Below are 15,912 nucleotides of genomic sequence, written 5' to 3' on the forward strand. Positions count from 1 at the left end.
TTGAGAAAGAGCAAGAACTGAACTAAACAGTGTGCTCAGTGAGTCAGTCATTTAACATTCTTGTCTCGTCACAAGCCACTAACGGATTGTCCTAGACCAGCAGCTGGTGTGTGGCACTTTTTTTTTTTTATTGGGGCGCATGGGCTCTGTAGTTTGTGGCACGCAGGCTCTAGGGGAGGCACGCGAGCTCAGTAGTTGTGGAATGCGGGCTCAGTTGCCCCGCGGCATGGGGGATCTTAGTTCCCTGACCAGGGATCGAACTCGTGTCCCCTACATCGGAAGACGGATTCTTTACCACTGGACCACCAGGGAAGTCCCTGTGTGGCACATATTCTGAGCACTGTAGCAAAGGACGATTAGGAGTTATTCAGGGGAGAGGGAGGAGGGCATCCCACAGAGAGAAGTCTGGGCAGAGCCAGAAGGGCCTCCACAGTAGAACAGCTGCACAGGATTTGGGGGAGGTAAGGGTGAGAGGCCAGAAAGTCCAGCAATTCAGGGGCCAAGCTTGTTTTAAATGAAGGGAGCAGAGACAGAGAGAAATCTCGGTCCTACCTTCAACGCCGGCTCACACCAGTCTCCTGTGAAGTCTCCTGGAGAAAACATTCTGCAGAAACTCTGAGAAAAAGGAAGTGTCCACAGGTAGAAACTGCACAACCTAAAAGGTGAGAATTATGTTTTATTTGGTGGACTTGCTGAGAACTTAGGCCTGGGAGACACCCTCTCAGATAGCTGGAGGGATAGCTCCAAAGAGGTCAGGGCGGAGCCAGGATATATAGGGGTTTTTGCAACAAAGACCAGGGAGTCAGAACGTCTGTTAATTACAGTTAATTAAAGAAAACCAGACATCTCAAGTTCATGAATGTAGTGCTTTTCTCTGTATGGGCAGATGCAAGAGTCTGGGCTCATTGAGATCCTTTCTTTGATATGTACCTCAGCTGCCTAGGACAGGTATCCTGTTCTGTCCCATCCTGAGAGCTCTCGGGGTGCACCGTTGGGGCTGGCTGCAGTGGCTGAGGGCTTGTTTGCTGAAGATTTCTTCCTTAGCTTAGCCTTGGAGGCCAAACGCCCTCCTTCCTTCAAGGGAAATCTTACATTTAAGAAGGGAAACAAGATCAAACCCAACAGGGACACCTATGGGCCAGGTTTTGGTCTTCAAAAAATGCAGTTTCTATCTTCTTTGTTGAGTAATCAGTACTGAGGAAGTTTAGCTACTTTACAGAGAAAGAGAGAAGGAGAGAGGGGGAGAGCCGCCTTTGTCCACAGCCCTGGTCTCTGAGACTGGACATCCAGCAACCGTGTGTGCGGAAAGGATGGGGCTCCTGGGGGGCGCTGCCACATGCCTTCCTGACTGTGGCTGGAAGTGCCACGTTTATGAGTCCTTCCATTTGAATTATGCATGTTCCCCCTAATAATTACTTTTTTAAAAAAAATAAATTTATTTTATTTATTTTTGGCTGCGCTGGGTCTTCGTTGCTGCGCATGGGCTTCTCTAGTTGCGGCCAGTGGGGGCTCCTCTTCGTTGCGGTGCGTGGGCTTCTCACTGCGGTGGCTTCTCTTGTTGTGGAGCTCGGGCTCTAGGTGCACGGGCTTCAGTAGTTGTGGCTCGTGGGCTTCAGTAGTTGTAGCACGCGGGTTCAGTAGTTGTGGCTCACGGGCTCCAGAGCACAGGCTCAGTAGTTGTGGCGCACGGGCTTAGTGGCTCCGCTGCACTTGGGATCTTCCCGGACCAGGGCTCGAACCCGCGTCCCCTGAATTGGCAGACGGATTCTTATCCACTGCGCCACCAGGGAAGTCCCCTAAAAATTACTTTTTAAAATCCAGAATCTCCCTGGAAAATGATAAAGCTAAGCTTGATTTCATTTTACATCAAGAGACTGAGTTAAGACTCATTTATTAACTGCTTTCCTCCAGGAATGAAGAGATTTGCTAGGTGGTTTCACAGGCTCTCTGGGACAGAGGTGGAAAGTTAGCAAGTAAAACACACACACAACAAACTTCACATACTCTACTCTGTGCCCAGAGCCAATGTTGAGAGTGTCCCTGTGACACACCCCTATGACGACTTTGATACTTGTTTCCCCCCGCCCTCTGAAGCACCTGTGCCTTCTTGGGGTTCACGGAAGTGTTCTTCTCCAGATGCTGCAAATATGACTCATGTAGGCCCTTTCCAAGAATATTTAGCTCTCAGCTGGTTTCACAGGAAATCTTTCTATTGTTCAGACTTCTAAGAAATAGGACACCAAGTGACTTCCCTTTTTACTCCTGTGTCTCTGGGGAACCGGTGCTCAGGAGGGACAGGCAGGGCTCTGTGATGTTCTGGGGGCACGTGAACTGGAGAATGGGCTTGTCTCCTTCGGAGAGGCCCTTTGCTTCCCACCAGGCCTGGCATGCAAGAGAGAGAATACAGGCGTTTAAAAAAGAGATGTTAGGGCTTCCCTGGTGGCACAGTGGTTGAGAGTCCGCCTGCTGATGCAGGGGACACGGGTTTGTGCCCCGGTCGGGGAACATCCCACATGCCGTGAAGCGGCTGGGCCCGTGAGCCATGGCCGCTGAGCCTGCGCGTCCGGAGCCTGTGTTCCGCAATGGGAGGGGCCACAACAGTGAGAGGCCCGCGTACCGGGGGGGAAAAAAAAAAAAAAAAGAGATGTTATCTATTATAAAATGGACCGTGCTTCAAAGACAGCCCTGCTTTCCAGCCTGGAGGGCACGTGGAAAATGCAGATCCAGAAACGCTGGGATTCCAGGAAGGAATGACACCTTCTTATTTCTTGTTGGGTGAAGGCGAACTCCAGGGAGATTGGGTGTTTGCCCATTAAGCTCTCCCAGGGCATTAGAGACCAGCCAGGATGGCAAACCAGGGAGCTGAGCTTTGCCCTCCAGGTGGGGGAGACGAACGGCAGTGTTTTGTTGAAGGCAAAGAAGAGGAAAGTGTGGCATTAGTAACTGTCCCTGAGTTGCCTGCTGAGCCGTCCAATCATAGGAAGTGAGTTTCCAGGCCCTTTCCTCTCCAGCGGGTCAGGCACAACCCTGACAAGCAGTCCCTGCTGAGTGGCGCCTGGCTTTCCTGACTAGATCTTTTCCAGAAGCGTCTCTGCATATGAAGTATTTTGCAACTGCAAGTTTTCAATACTTTATCCTAAGCGCCAGGCGCTGTGATAAATTACTCCCCAAACATTACTATTATCATACCCATGTTACAAGTTAGCGCTGGGGCCCCAGGTAGGACACCCCAAAATGTGCCTCGTGGCATACTGATTATCTTGAATTAAAGTGACTTAAGAAGTGGCCAGTGCAAGAGGGACACTCTGACCCTCCTTTTTGTCTCCCTGAAAGCAGGAAATAAATATCTCAGGTGAAAGGTGTACTCCCTGCATCTGGAGATGGAAGGACACCCTTATCACCAGAGATGGCCGAGAAGCCTCTATAAACGAAACTTGTGACCTTCTTCAATTGACCCCAAGCCCAGACTCTGTTTGGATTCTTCACTCCTTGGGCACCCCAAACCTCAGTTTTTTTGTCCCCTCAGTTCCTCACAAATTTATTGTTTCTTTGTCTAAAAAGTATAAAAGCTGTCCTCTTTGGCCGCTTCTTAGGTCGCATTTCTCTGAGACCTCCATGTGCCTGAATTAAAATTCATTTCTTTTTCTCCTGTTCATCTGTCTTGTGTCAATTTTATTATTAGTCCAGCCACAAGAACTCAAGAGGGGTAGAGGGGGAAATGTCCCCTTCTCCGACATGAGGAAATCAAAGCTTTGGAAATTTTAAAGTTGCCCAAGATAAATGAGTGAGTGGTACAAATGGAATTCAGACTCCAGGCTTTTGTTCCAGAAACCACCTGTGTAACCTCTCTGCTCTGCCCCTCAACAAGGAGAACTTCAGACATCCTTCGTCTGCCTTTGGGGCCAGCCCTCCACCGCCAGGGGGATCAGGAGATCCTTTGTGGATCGTCTCCCTTCCTACACCAAACGAGGCCCTCTGCTCTCAAATAGTGCTCACACCTCAGATCCTGCTGTGGATGGTCAAGAAAGGTACCAATTCTGGAAGCCCATCAGACACCCAGCACCTCAGAATTTCCTGGACTTAGGGCTTCAGTACCTTTAACTGGTAATCGCTCCACTTTTGGTTCATGGTGAAATCTGTAAACACGTGAGGAATTCTAAAATTCAATGTATGTTGTTGATCCCACAGCTGTGTCCTTTTCCAGCCTTCCCCAAACCAAAGAACATTCTTTTAAAAATTTAGAAGTAATGGCTTTTCCTCTCTCTCTCTTTTTTTAAAAAAAAGCCTAATATCTTCCTTCTAATTGATACAAATTATTGTTACAACAACCTGGTAGAATGGAAAGAGCTCCAGATTAGGAGACAAGAGGCCTGAGTTCTGTCCTCTGCTCGGCACCAACACACCTCTGGACTCACGGCCCGTTGCTTAGATGCTCATGAGGCCCCATTTTGTCACCTGTATAATTTGAGGGATGGATTAGATGAACTCGCAGCGTCTTTTCAGCTGGACCATTCTACCATCATAAACATCAATTATCAAACAGCATTTTAAGGGTCTGATAAGCATACGTCTATCAGGTGATGAATGTCCTGTTGGCTTGATGGTAGCCATATTCCCTCTGAGGATCCATTGTATGCTAGCTAGGAGGGTTTTTTCCTCTCCCAGAACACCTCAGCTTGCTTCTCCAAGCTGACAAGAAGAAAAAGCACACACAATGAGTAGCTAATGCATACCAGGCACTGTATTAGGCTCATGACATGCAGTATGTCCTCACGTCAAAGGTGAGGGCTAGAGATGATCAGCTCTACTATATTCACTTGTTTAAGAACTATTTCCTGGTGGGAATGTAAATTGATACAGCCACTATGGGAACAGTGTGGAGGTTCCTTAAAAAACGAAAAACAGAACTACCATATGACCCAGCAATCCCACTACTGGGCATATACCCTGAGAAAACCATAATTCAAAAAGACACATGCACCCCAATGTTCATTGTAGCTCTATTTACAATAGCCAGGACATGGAATCAACCTAAGTGCCCATTGACAGATGAATGGATAAAGAAGATGTGCCACATATCTACAATGGAATATTACTCAACCTTAAAAAGAAACAAAATTGAATTATTTGTAGTGAGGCGGATGGACCTAGAGTCTGTCCTACAGAGTGAAGTAAGTCAGAAAGAGAAAAACAAATACCGTATGCTAACACATATATATGGAATCTAAAGAAAAAAAATGGTTTTGAAGAATGTAGGGGCAGGACAGGAATAAAGACGCAGACGTAGAGAATGGACTTGAGGACATGGGGAGGGGGAAGGGTAAGCTGGGACGAAGTGAGAGAGTGGCATGGACATATATACACTACCAAATGTAAAATAGATAGCTAGTGGGAAGCAGCTGCATAGCACAGGGAGATCAGCTCGGTGCTTTGTGACCACCTAGAGAGGTGGGATAGGGAGGGTGGGAGGGAGGGAGACGCAAGAGGGGGGAGATATGGGGGTATATGTATACGTATAGCTGATTCACTTTGTTATAAAACAGAAACTAACACACCATTGTAAAGCAATTATACTCTAATAAAGGTGTTAAAAAAAAAAAGAAAAAAAGATAAAGCAAAAAAAAAAAAAGAAATATTTCCTGAGAGCATCCAACAACATGCTGATGTTGTTTTAGGTTCCAGAGACACAACAGTAAATGAGAGGAACCAAACTATGACATTATATACACATCAATTTATTCCACAAATACTTATCAAATACCTACCATATGTCAAAAACTCTGCTAGTCGCTGGAGACACCAGAATGAGCAAAACTCTGACCTCATCACGTTGACAGCTCAGCAGACTAATGAAAGGACAACAATGATAATGTAAGAGTGCTCTGGAAACACCAAAGAGATAGATAATAGAGAGAAATGTACCTCTACCATCATCTGGTCCAAACATGAGTTAATCAATATACTTTGAAGTTACAAATATGAAACGATCTCTTTGCTTGTTTAGTCAAGTACAGGATTCCACCACTTATCTGGCTACTTTTAGAACATAAACTTAGGTAAATAGTAATATCTATAGCATCTCCACCTGTATATCTTCATTTTTCTCCCTCTTCCGTTATAAATGAAATCACTTTTGTTCTCAATACTATTCACCTCCTTTTGTGAGAAAGCCCTGATACACTCATTGTTCAAGGCCCATTCTTCAAGACATTGGATTCCAAACAGCCTTGGGTCCTCATCAACACAGCTTACCATGAATTCTCCATAGGCAGCAAGGTCATGAACAGAGCAACATTCTTCTTGATTCAGCTCAGTTTGAAACTACTGGAAAGTCATCATCCCACTTTACACTCTCTTCAGGGACCCTCAGTCCCTGGCTACAATGATGGATCAGATCTGGGAAGTGAGTGAAAGCTTTGCAGAAAAGTGAATCCTTAAGCTGGCTCTTGAGGGATGTGTAGGAGTTTATCAGGCGGACAAGGTGTACTTTGGCAGCAGGAGAGGGAGGAGACTGAGGCCGGGGTTGGAGGGAAAGTAGGAAAGACAGTCCAGGCAGAGGTAAGAGGCTGCATGATGGCCAGAGCCATGTAACCACAGAGCAGGTTGAGGGAGACACATGTCCCTGAGTTCTGGGAGTGAGAGAGACGTGGAGACATGCTCAAAGCATCAGCTGCTGCTGGTACTGAAGGAGCCCCTGCTGCTAAGGGAACATCTACCAAATTCTGGACCTGAGGGAGTCACTGAGATTTTGAACCAAAGATTTTAAACAGGATAACATTATGCTTTAGGAAGGTTCATTGTATTACTAGAGCAGTATTAACATTTCGTTGCACGTGTATACGGCAGTTCATTGTTCTAGCTGTCCAGACCTGCTCTGTCTTCCCGTTGATTAATTTCCCTTTGGCAGTAACTTCTCCAACTCCCAACCCCCCTAAACCGGAGTGGCCTGTGTTTTCCTCTCAAGTGGTAAACACCTTTAAGGGAAGCCGGAACAAAAGAGCGAATTTCACTATTGAAAATAACTCTGAGGCTTAATGTTTTTGTAAGGCAAAGAGCCACCCACTTGATTTTTATCCATCTTATGAATTTTGATTTGGGGGGGGATGTGAACTAAAAAACAGTGAAGGCGTGTTTTCTGGTTTCAAAAGGAAATTATACATGTAAAAATCAGTGCTTCTGCCCTAAACCACTGAGCAGACTTACTGTATTGCATGCTTTTAGTGAATAGACATAATCTTTATCTTAAGTGGTATAACTTGAAGGATCTCTTTTGGATAAAGGTATTAGTCCAGATTGATAAATGAAATTGTTCAGTCTGTCTCACTCTGGTGGGTTTAGTTTCTAAGATACTGAAACTTAGGCTGGGTCATGCCTATTTACTACATTTGTTTTTCTTTCAAAAGCTCAGTGATTCCCAAATAAGTGGATCTTGGCAACTAATAAAACGTGCCTTACTTATCCAGATTTCAGGCAATTTTAAATGATCTGATAAAAGATTTTGCAGACATCTGGGGAGATTGTGCTCAGCACTGACAAACAAGGGCCATTCTCATTTCAGAAGGAGCCCTCATGAGCCTGTGCCTAGTAGATGCTCATTGGTGCTCGCTGAGAGCACAGATTGCCAGGAATCAGTATTTGGGTTGAGTGTCTTTTGCTAATGGTGAAAGAACGTACTATAATTAGGTAATTAGAGAAAGGAAATACTGCAAAACAAGTCAAGGAAGTACCATACTGCCTCAGTTCTCAGCTAAAATTTGTCTTGATATACTATCGAGCATGAGAAGACTCCTACCCCAAAGTATTCCTAGACGATGAAATTCCATAGATAGCCCTGGTGTACAAAGCACACTCTAAACATTTGGAATTCACCAACAGATTAACAAGAGCACCGACTGCCCTTCCCCTTTCCCTCCCTCTGTGCTTTCTTGGTCAATTCCATCCTTCTTTTCAAGTTCTTCCTCTGCATTCCTTTGAGGAGAGTGTTTCTCACTTGGCTTTCTTCTACTTCATCTTTTTCATCTTCTCTAACAGTGGCATCATTTGTGACAGCACCATGGTGGGTGTTATGGAATTCTAAGTGGCTCATTAAATAGTGCTTCTGGTATAAGAAAATCAAGTTTGAGACAAAGCCAGGCTTTTTGGTATTTTATTTTGATAAATATTCTGTATTAATCAAGCAATTGAGAAGCCAACATGATGCCAACTTTTATACTCAACTCCAAGGGTGACTGAGGTAGTACCTTTAATATCACAGTGATAAAAATAAATTAAATTATTGGAATAAATATAATACCCCAATAACTGAGTTTTTTCTAATATAAGAGGATTTTTTTTAAAAGAGGGAAAGTTATATCACAAATCCATCTTTTACATGTAGCTGTTCAGTTTTCCTTGCATCATTTATTGAAGAGACTGTCTTTTCTCCATTATATATTCTTTACTCCTTTGTCATAGACTAATTGACCATAAGTGTGTGGGCTTATTTCTGGGCTTTCTATTCTGTTCTGTTGATCTATGTTTTTGTGCCAGTACCATGCTGTTTTGATTACTGTAGCTTTGTAGCATAATCTCAAATCAGGGCGTGTAATACCTCCAGATTGTTCTTTTTTCTCAAGATTACTTTGGCAATTCAGGGTCTTTTGTGGGTCCATATACATTTTAGGATTACCTTGGGCCATATGAACATTTTAACAATATTAATTCTTCTAATCCATGAATATGGGATATCATTCCATTTCTTTGTATCATCTTCAATTTCCTTCATCAATGTTTTATAGTTTTCAGAATATAGGTCTTTCACCTCCTTGGTAAGTTTATTCATAGGGTTTTGTTTTGTTTTTGGCGTGATTTTAAACAGGATTGTTTTCTAGGTTTTGTATAGTTTATTATTAGTGTATACAAAAGCAACAGATTTCTGTATATTAATCTTGTATCCTGAAACTTTGCTGAATTCATTTATTAGTTGTAATAGTTTTTTGGTGGGGACTTTAGGGTTTTATATATACATTGTCATGCCATCTGCAAATAGTGACGGTTTTACTTCTCTTCCAATTTGGATGCCTTTTATTTCTTTTTCTTGCCTGATTTCTGTGGCTAGGACTTCCAAAACTATGTTGGATAAAAGTGGTGAGAGTGGGCATGCTTGTCTTGTTCGTGATTTTAGAGGAAAGGTTTTCAGCTTTTCACCACTATGATGTCAGCAGTGGGTTTATCATAAATGGCCTTTATTATTTTGAGATATACCAACATATACCCTCTCTACCAACTTTGATGAGAGTTTTTATCATGAATGGATATTGAATTTTGTCAAATACATTTTTCTGCATCTACTGAGATGATCATGTGATTTTTATTCCTTCTTTTGTTAATGTGGGGTATCACACTGAGTGATTTGTGAATACTGAACTATCCTTGTATCCCTGGAATAAATCCCACTTGATCACGGTGTATGATACTTTTTATATTTTGTTGAATTCAGTTTGCTAATATTTTGTTGAGAAGTTTTGCATCTATATTCATCAGAGATATTGGCTTTTAATTTTCCTTTTCTGTATTGTCCTTGTCTTGTTTTGATATCAGGTGGCCTCACAGAATGAAGTTGAGAGTGTTCCCATCTCTTCAATTTTGGGGAATAGTTTGAGAGGGATAGCTATTAGCTTTTTTCTTCATCTGTTTGGTAGAATTCCTCTATGAAACCATCAGGTTCTGGACTTTTGCTTGCTGGGATTGTTTTTTTTTAATTACAAATTCAATTTCACTACTCGTGATAGGTCCATTCAGATTGTCTATTTCTTCCTGATTCAGTCTTGGAAGGTTGTAATGTTTCTAGAAATTTGTCCATTTCTTCTAGGTTGTCCAATTTGTTGGCATATAACTGTTTGGAGTAGTCTCTTATGACTTTTTGCTTTTATGTGATATCAGTTGTTATTTCTCTTCTTTTACTTCTGATTTTATTTGGGTCCTCTCTCTTTTATTCTTGATGAGCCTGGCTAGATGTTTATCAGTCTTGTTTACTTTTTCAAAAAAGCCAGCTCTTGGTTTCACTGATCTTTTCTATTATATTTTTTGGTCTCTATTTTATTTATTTCCTCTCTGATATTTATCATTTCCTTCCTTCTGTTGATGTTGAGCTTTATTTATTTATTTATTTTTTCTAATTCCTTTGTTAGAAAGGAATTTCGTTAAGTTGTTTTTTGAAATTTTTCTTGTTTCTTGAGGTAGGTCTCTATTGCTATAAACTTCCCTTTTAGAACTGCTTTTGCTGCATCTTACAGATTTTGGAAAGTTGTGTTTCCATTTTCATCTGTCTTGAGGCATTTTCTGATTTCCTCTTTGATTTCTTCATTGACCCATTGTTTTTTCAGCAGCATGTTGTTTAGTGTCCATGTGTTTGTTTCCTATTTTTCTTTCTGTAACTGATTTCTAGTTTCATACCACTGTGGCTGGGGAAAAATGCTTGATGTAGTTTCTATCCTCTTAAATTTGTCAAGAGTTATTTTGTGGCCCAGCATGTGATCTACCCTGGAGAATGTTCCATGTGCACTTGAAAAAATGTGTATTCTGTTGTTGCTTTTAGATGGAATGTCTCTCTCTCTCTCTATATATATATACACACACACACATTTGGTCTAATGTGTTACTAAGACCAAATTTTCCTTCTGAATTTTCTGTCTGGATGATCTGTCCATTGTAAATGGAAATTTCTAAGTACCTAGAGGTACCCAGTAATATAGAAATTTGTTTTAGTAGCAACAGTCTTGTGGATTATTGCTCTCATTAGCCTCTGCTAACTCTTTAAATTGCCTATGTTAAAGACCATAGGCAATACAGACAAGAGTATAGAGACCAGGGTTATACTGATCAAGGACTCTGCACACTTGAAGGCTTTCAGGAGTTCTTACATCTTCTTTGAGGAAAAGAAGTCTTTTCCCATTTAAAAATATTATGTTCTCTCTCTCTCTTCCTTTCTGTATTTAAATTGGAATAAATCTTCATTCTGAAACTATTTTGTGAATTCTATCCCATCACTTGAGCCAATTGGAGCCTAGGGACATTTCTTTGTGTGAGTGACATTTCTTTGTGTGAGTGATCTTCTTGTATCTCTCAACCTTGCATATGATTATCTTCCCCAGCCTCCTCAACAGGCTCTTCATTGCCAGCAAAGACACAACCAGATTCTCTAACATTATGGGTAATAGCCTGATAAACACCCAGAGATGATTCTTCCACAAACGACAGCACCTAATGAGGCTCTGGAAAGAGATATTTTTGGTGATGCTGTTTTAAGGAAATGCTAGGAAAATGCCTCCTGTGGTAACTTACTAGTATGAAGAAGATCAACAGAAAGCTTTCATACGTCATGGCAATTTTCAGATGACTAATTAGATTTTGAAATTTAAAGAAAAATAACCACTTTTGTTCATGCCTTTAACTACATGCTTAAGGCAATTTCAAAACGCCTTCAACTAAAGATCTAATTGTAGTTGCGCACAATTAGTCATCACTAGAGAACTTTTCCATTATTATTCTTTTCTCCAGGTAATTCATTTGAACTACTTGAGTTCATATGCTTGAATAGTGTCGTGAATGGATAGAAGATTGGGAAAATTTTTGGCCCAAGAGTCAAGGAGCAGGAAAGACTGGGAAATATACTGTTTGAGCAATTCAGTAAACAAAACAGTTGAGAAAGAATTCTGTGTTGGATATTATCTGTTGCAGCCAGCAGCATTCCCACTCCTTCCTATAGTCTCTCCTGTCTTATAGCAGCTGGATGCCTGGGAATTGTATTCTCTAGGCTTCTTGATAGGAAGGTTTTAAATATAATTTTACCAATGAGATAGACTCACGCTAGGTTTAAGAATGAGAAGGGAGTTAGAACCCATTCCACTCTGTCCATCAGAAGCTGTGGAAATACGGGTTCTGCATAAGATCAGTGTCTTCGAGATACCTGATCAACTCTGTCTCTTGGACATGGGCAGAGGCTTTCTGCAGATTTCTGACCGAAAGGTGACAGAAGCTATGCCCTGGCTGTAACCAAGCCTGCAATGGTGGACCTGAAAGATTGTGTAGATCCCCAACTTTTACTCCTCCTGTCCTTCCAACAGTTTTGTAAGAACCTAATTCCCTATATTAAATCCCTTTCTACTTGAAACACTTATAGTCATTTATGTTCCTCCCTCATCCTGCAAGAGATCTTATTTAAATTATTTTCAAGGGTCAAATGTTAGCCCCTCTTTTAAAGATTATTTATCATACATTATTGGGACTTCCCTGGTGGTGCAGTGGTTAAGAATCTGCCTGCCAATGCAGGGGACACGGGTTTGAGTCCTGGTCCGGGAAGATCCCACATGCTGTGGAGCAATTAAGCCCATGTGCCACAACTACTGAGCCCACATGCCACAACTACTGAAGCACACGTGCCTAGAGTCCGTGCCCCACAACAAGAGAAGCCACCGCAATGAGAAGCCCACGCACCACAATGAAGAGTAGACCCCGCTCACCACAGCTAGAGAAAGCCCGCGCGCTGCAACGAAGACCCAACACAGCCAATAATAAATAAATTTATTTTAAAAATTAAAAAAAAAGAATATTTGTCATACATTATTAAAAGACAATCTAAATTGTTTGGAAATAATTTCATGCTATTTGCTCTTATAAACTAGACGTTTTACTTACAAAAATTAAGCCCTTTTCTATCATTTTACTTTAACTTCGTGGTTCATTAGAGAATTAAATTCTCCAAGAATTCCTTTCTGACTGGTCGGATCCCTATTTGTTAAGGATGATTAAGTTTAAAGCAGTGATTCCCAAAAGGGGAAGGGAGATTTTGTCACCGCCCCCACTCCGCCCCACCCCACCAGGAGATACCTGGAGACATTTTTGGTTGTCATATTGTGGGAGAGTGTGCTATTGGCGTTTAACGGTACTGCTAAACATCCTACAATGCACAGGACGACCCCCAGCAAAGACTTCTCAGACCCAGAATGTTAATTGTACTGAAGCTGAAAAATCCTAGTTTAAACAAAGGACAACTTCCTGCAATTTTACGCCTATTGATTCTAAGCTAGGACTCTTCCATTGATTTTTTACTGTACCCTCCAAATGACTCATTTCCTTCTTGCTTTGCATCTGATAAAACTCGGCACTTTGGCTCCCTCTGATTCCCACAAAGTCTGTTCCTTATCCACTTAGCCTTTCCTCTTGTGGAGACCTAGTTCCCACCAGGTATTCCATGGCCCGTGACTGCATGTTTCGCTGTGATGTGCTAATTGGGCGTGGGCAGCTGTCGTGGTAATCCACGTGGACAAGACAGAAGGAGAACTTCTTCATTCATTTCTGTGTACAGGATCATGGAATTACAGGAGGGAATCCTAGAGAATGTCTAAACATACATTCCCCCTAGGTATGAGGAAACTGAAGCCCAGAGAGGGAAATGTACTCCCCCAGAGCTATCTATTTCAAGATTGCTAAAATTCTATCTGATAGCATTCGCAGGACTTATAAAAGCTCTCATCTATTCCAAGATAGAATGTTCCTCAATAGAAGACTTAACCAAAGATGGAAGAAATATTCTACTCAATGCCAAGTCCACTTGGGACCTCCCAAGATCATTTATGCTCCCAACACATCTCAACTCAAGATTAATCCAGCTTTGAGAAGGAGGTTCTCCATACTCTTTGGGTTAAATACACCTCTCACCTCAGGACAGAATGACAGAGAATGTGTGTTAGTTCTGAAAGCTCACCATGCCCAATTCAGACCTTGCTGTTCCTTCTCCAAGGAAATCTGTAAGAACTCATTAGCTAACATTGCTCCTGCTTGAGTTTCACCCTTCTTGACTATATATATATATATATATATATATATATATACACACATATATATATTTAATGGAAACAACTTAAACACCTAAGAGTGGGAAAGAGATAAAAATAAGTTTTTTGTTTGTTTTGTTTTTTTGCGGTACGCGGGCCTCTCACTGTTGTGGCCTCTCCCGTTGTGGAGCACAGGCTCCGGACGTGCAGGCTCAGCGGCCATGGCTCACGGGCCCAGCCGCTCCGCGGCATGTGGGATCTTTCCGGACCGGGACACGAACCCGTGTCTCCTGCATCGGCAGGCGGACTCTCAACCACTGCGCCACCAGGGAAGCCCAAAAATAAGTTTTAATGTATCAATATGATGATCAGATTCGCTGGCATGAAAAAAATTATTGCAGAAGAATATTTATTGGCATGGAGAAATATCCATAATATATTCAACGTAAAAGGAAAACAGATGTTCAAAGGACATGTAGTATGATCACAAATTTGATCTAAAACAGTATGTATACTATGGGAAAAAAAATATAGGAAGAAGATGAACCAAAAACACCAACAAGTAGTTATCTCTGAGTATTGTGATTACAGGTGAGGTTTTTCCTCCTCTGCACTTTTCAGAACTTTTCAAATTTCCTGAAAGGAAACTTTTGCAATTTTAAAGGAACCTTTTATTGGCCATGTTAGCACAGAAGAGGCCAAAAGAATAAGGACTGAAAAGGGATACAGACCTTTGCAATCCAGAGGTCACTGATTTCCTTCAAGGCTGCAGTTTGTGTGGAGAGGGGAGAAGCCAGATTTGTAAGGGATCCAAAAGCCAGCAATTAAGAAGTGGGAGAGCGACCACAGACCACAGATACCTAAGAGAGAAGTTGAAATGGGGAAAAGGAAGATGACTGCCAGAGATGGTGTTGGGGTCCAATAAGATGACAAATTTTATCTTTCTAAGAGGCAACAAGATTCACTCATCTTTCTTTTTCTTTCTTTTTCTTGTTTTTTAAGATAGAGAAGGATCCTATATTAGTCAAGATTCTTCAGAGAAACAGAGCCAGTAGAATATATATGTATATATTCTATCTATCTATCTAGCTAGCTAGCTAGCTATCTATCTAGCTATCTATCTATCTATCATCTATCTATTGAGAGAAACACCCAGGATAATGTTTGACCAAATATCTGGGCACTTGTGACCCAATCAGGCTGATGCATATAACATTAACCATTGCAGACTCAACAGATAGAAAGAAACTAAATGTGAAAGGGAAGAACCTGACTGATGGAGCAAAGTCCTGAGAGGGAAGGGGAATCACAGGGTGAGAAGTGAGGGTGAGACTGTTCAGAGGAGGTCTTCACAGAGATAAACAGAGCACAGAGAGGCAAGCTAGGGCACCTTCAAGGAAAATAAGGAGTTTTCAAGCTTCAGAATGAAAAATGTCCTTATTATTATTTTTTTAAATAAATTTATTTATTTATTTTTGGCCACATTGGGTCTTCGTTGCGCACGGGCTTTCTCTAGTTGAGGCAAGCGGGGGCTACTCTTCATTGCGGTGTGCGGGCTTCTCATTGAGGTGGCTTCTCTTGCTGCAGAACACAGGCTCTAGGTACACGGGCTTCAGCAGTTGTGGCACGCAGGCTCAGTAGTTGTGGCTCATGGGCTCTAGAGCGCAGGCTCAGTAGTTGTGGTGCACGGGCTTAGTTGCTCTGCGGCATGTGGGATCTTCCCGGACCAGGGCTCGAACCCGTGTCCCCTGCACTGGCAGGCGGATTCTTAACCACTGCACCACCAGGGCAGTCCCAAAAAGTGTCCTTATCTTTAGGGATGTGAACTCACTAAATTCATTTCTATTAAGTATGAAAGAAGTGATTTTTTTAACGATTCATTTGCAAATCGGCTATCACAACCACAAATTAACTGTTACATTTCTTAACTGTATTCAGTCTCTGAAAATGCGAAAGAAGAAGAAATGAATTATCTGTTTCCTTGAGGCTGTCTTAGATTGTCATTTTCATTAAATTTTATTTTAATTCAATGTATTTATCTAATTAAATATCATTTAAAGAAGCCTGAGTGTTCTGTTGAAATTCATCTCTAGAGCAG

The 15,912-nt window shown here is 41.9% G+C and overlaps 1 protein-coding gene and 2 long non-coding RNA genes across 4 annotated transcripts in view; 1 reads left to right on the plus strand and 2 right to left on the minus strand.

Annotated features, from left to right (window-relative positions):
* LOC137209410 (uncharacterized) overlaps nucleotides 1-1,020 on the minus strand; it is a 56,042-nt gene extending 55,022 nt beyond the window's left edge. Inside the window, exon 1 of the long non-coding RNA XR_010936050.1 lies at nucleotides 553-1,020. This is a non-coding gene — a long non-coding RNA (uncharacterized lncRNA). The remainder of the gene's footprint in view (nucleotides 1-552) is intronic.
* Nucleotides 1-15,912, plus strand: part of LOC137209416 (uncharacterized) — a 426,966-nt gene that overhangs the window by 61,036 nt on the left and 350,018 nt on the right. The window lies entirely within an intron of this gene.
* Nucleotides 2,675-15,912, minus strand: part of MAP3K21 (mitogen-activated protein kinase kinase kinase 21) — a 72,908-nt gene continuing 59,670 nt past the window's right edge. Inside the window, exons 12-13 of one of the 2 annotated variants that reach the window (XR_010936048.1) lie at nucleotides 5,766-5,846; nucleotides 2,675-4,689 (exon numbers count right to left, since the gene is read on the minus strand). The gene's annotated coding sequence lies outside the window, so the exon portion shown is untranslated. Of the gene's footprint in view, nucleotides 4,690-5,749; nucleotides 5,847-15,912 lie in introns of those variants that run through there. The other variant, XM_067711078.1, reaches the window with a different exon arrangement.

The sequence above is a fragment of the Pseudorca crassidens genome, chromosome 16 (assembly GCF_039906515.1).
Source record: "Pseudorca crassidens isolate mPseCra1 chromosome 16, mPseCra1.hap1, whole genome shotgun sequence".
Classification (NCBI taxonomy): Eukaryota; Metazoa; Chordata; class Mammalia; order Artiodactyla; family Delphinidae; genus Pseudorca; species Pseudorca crassidens.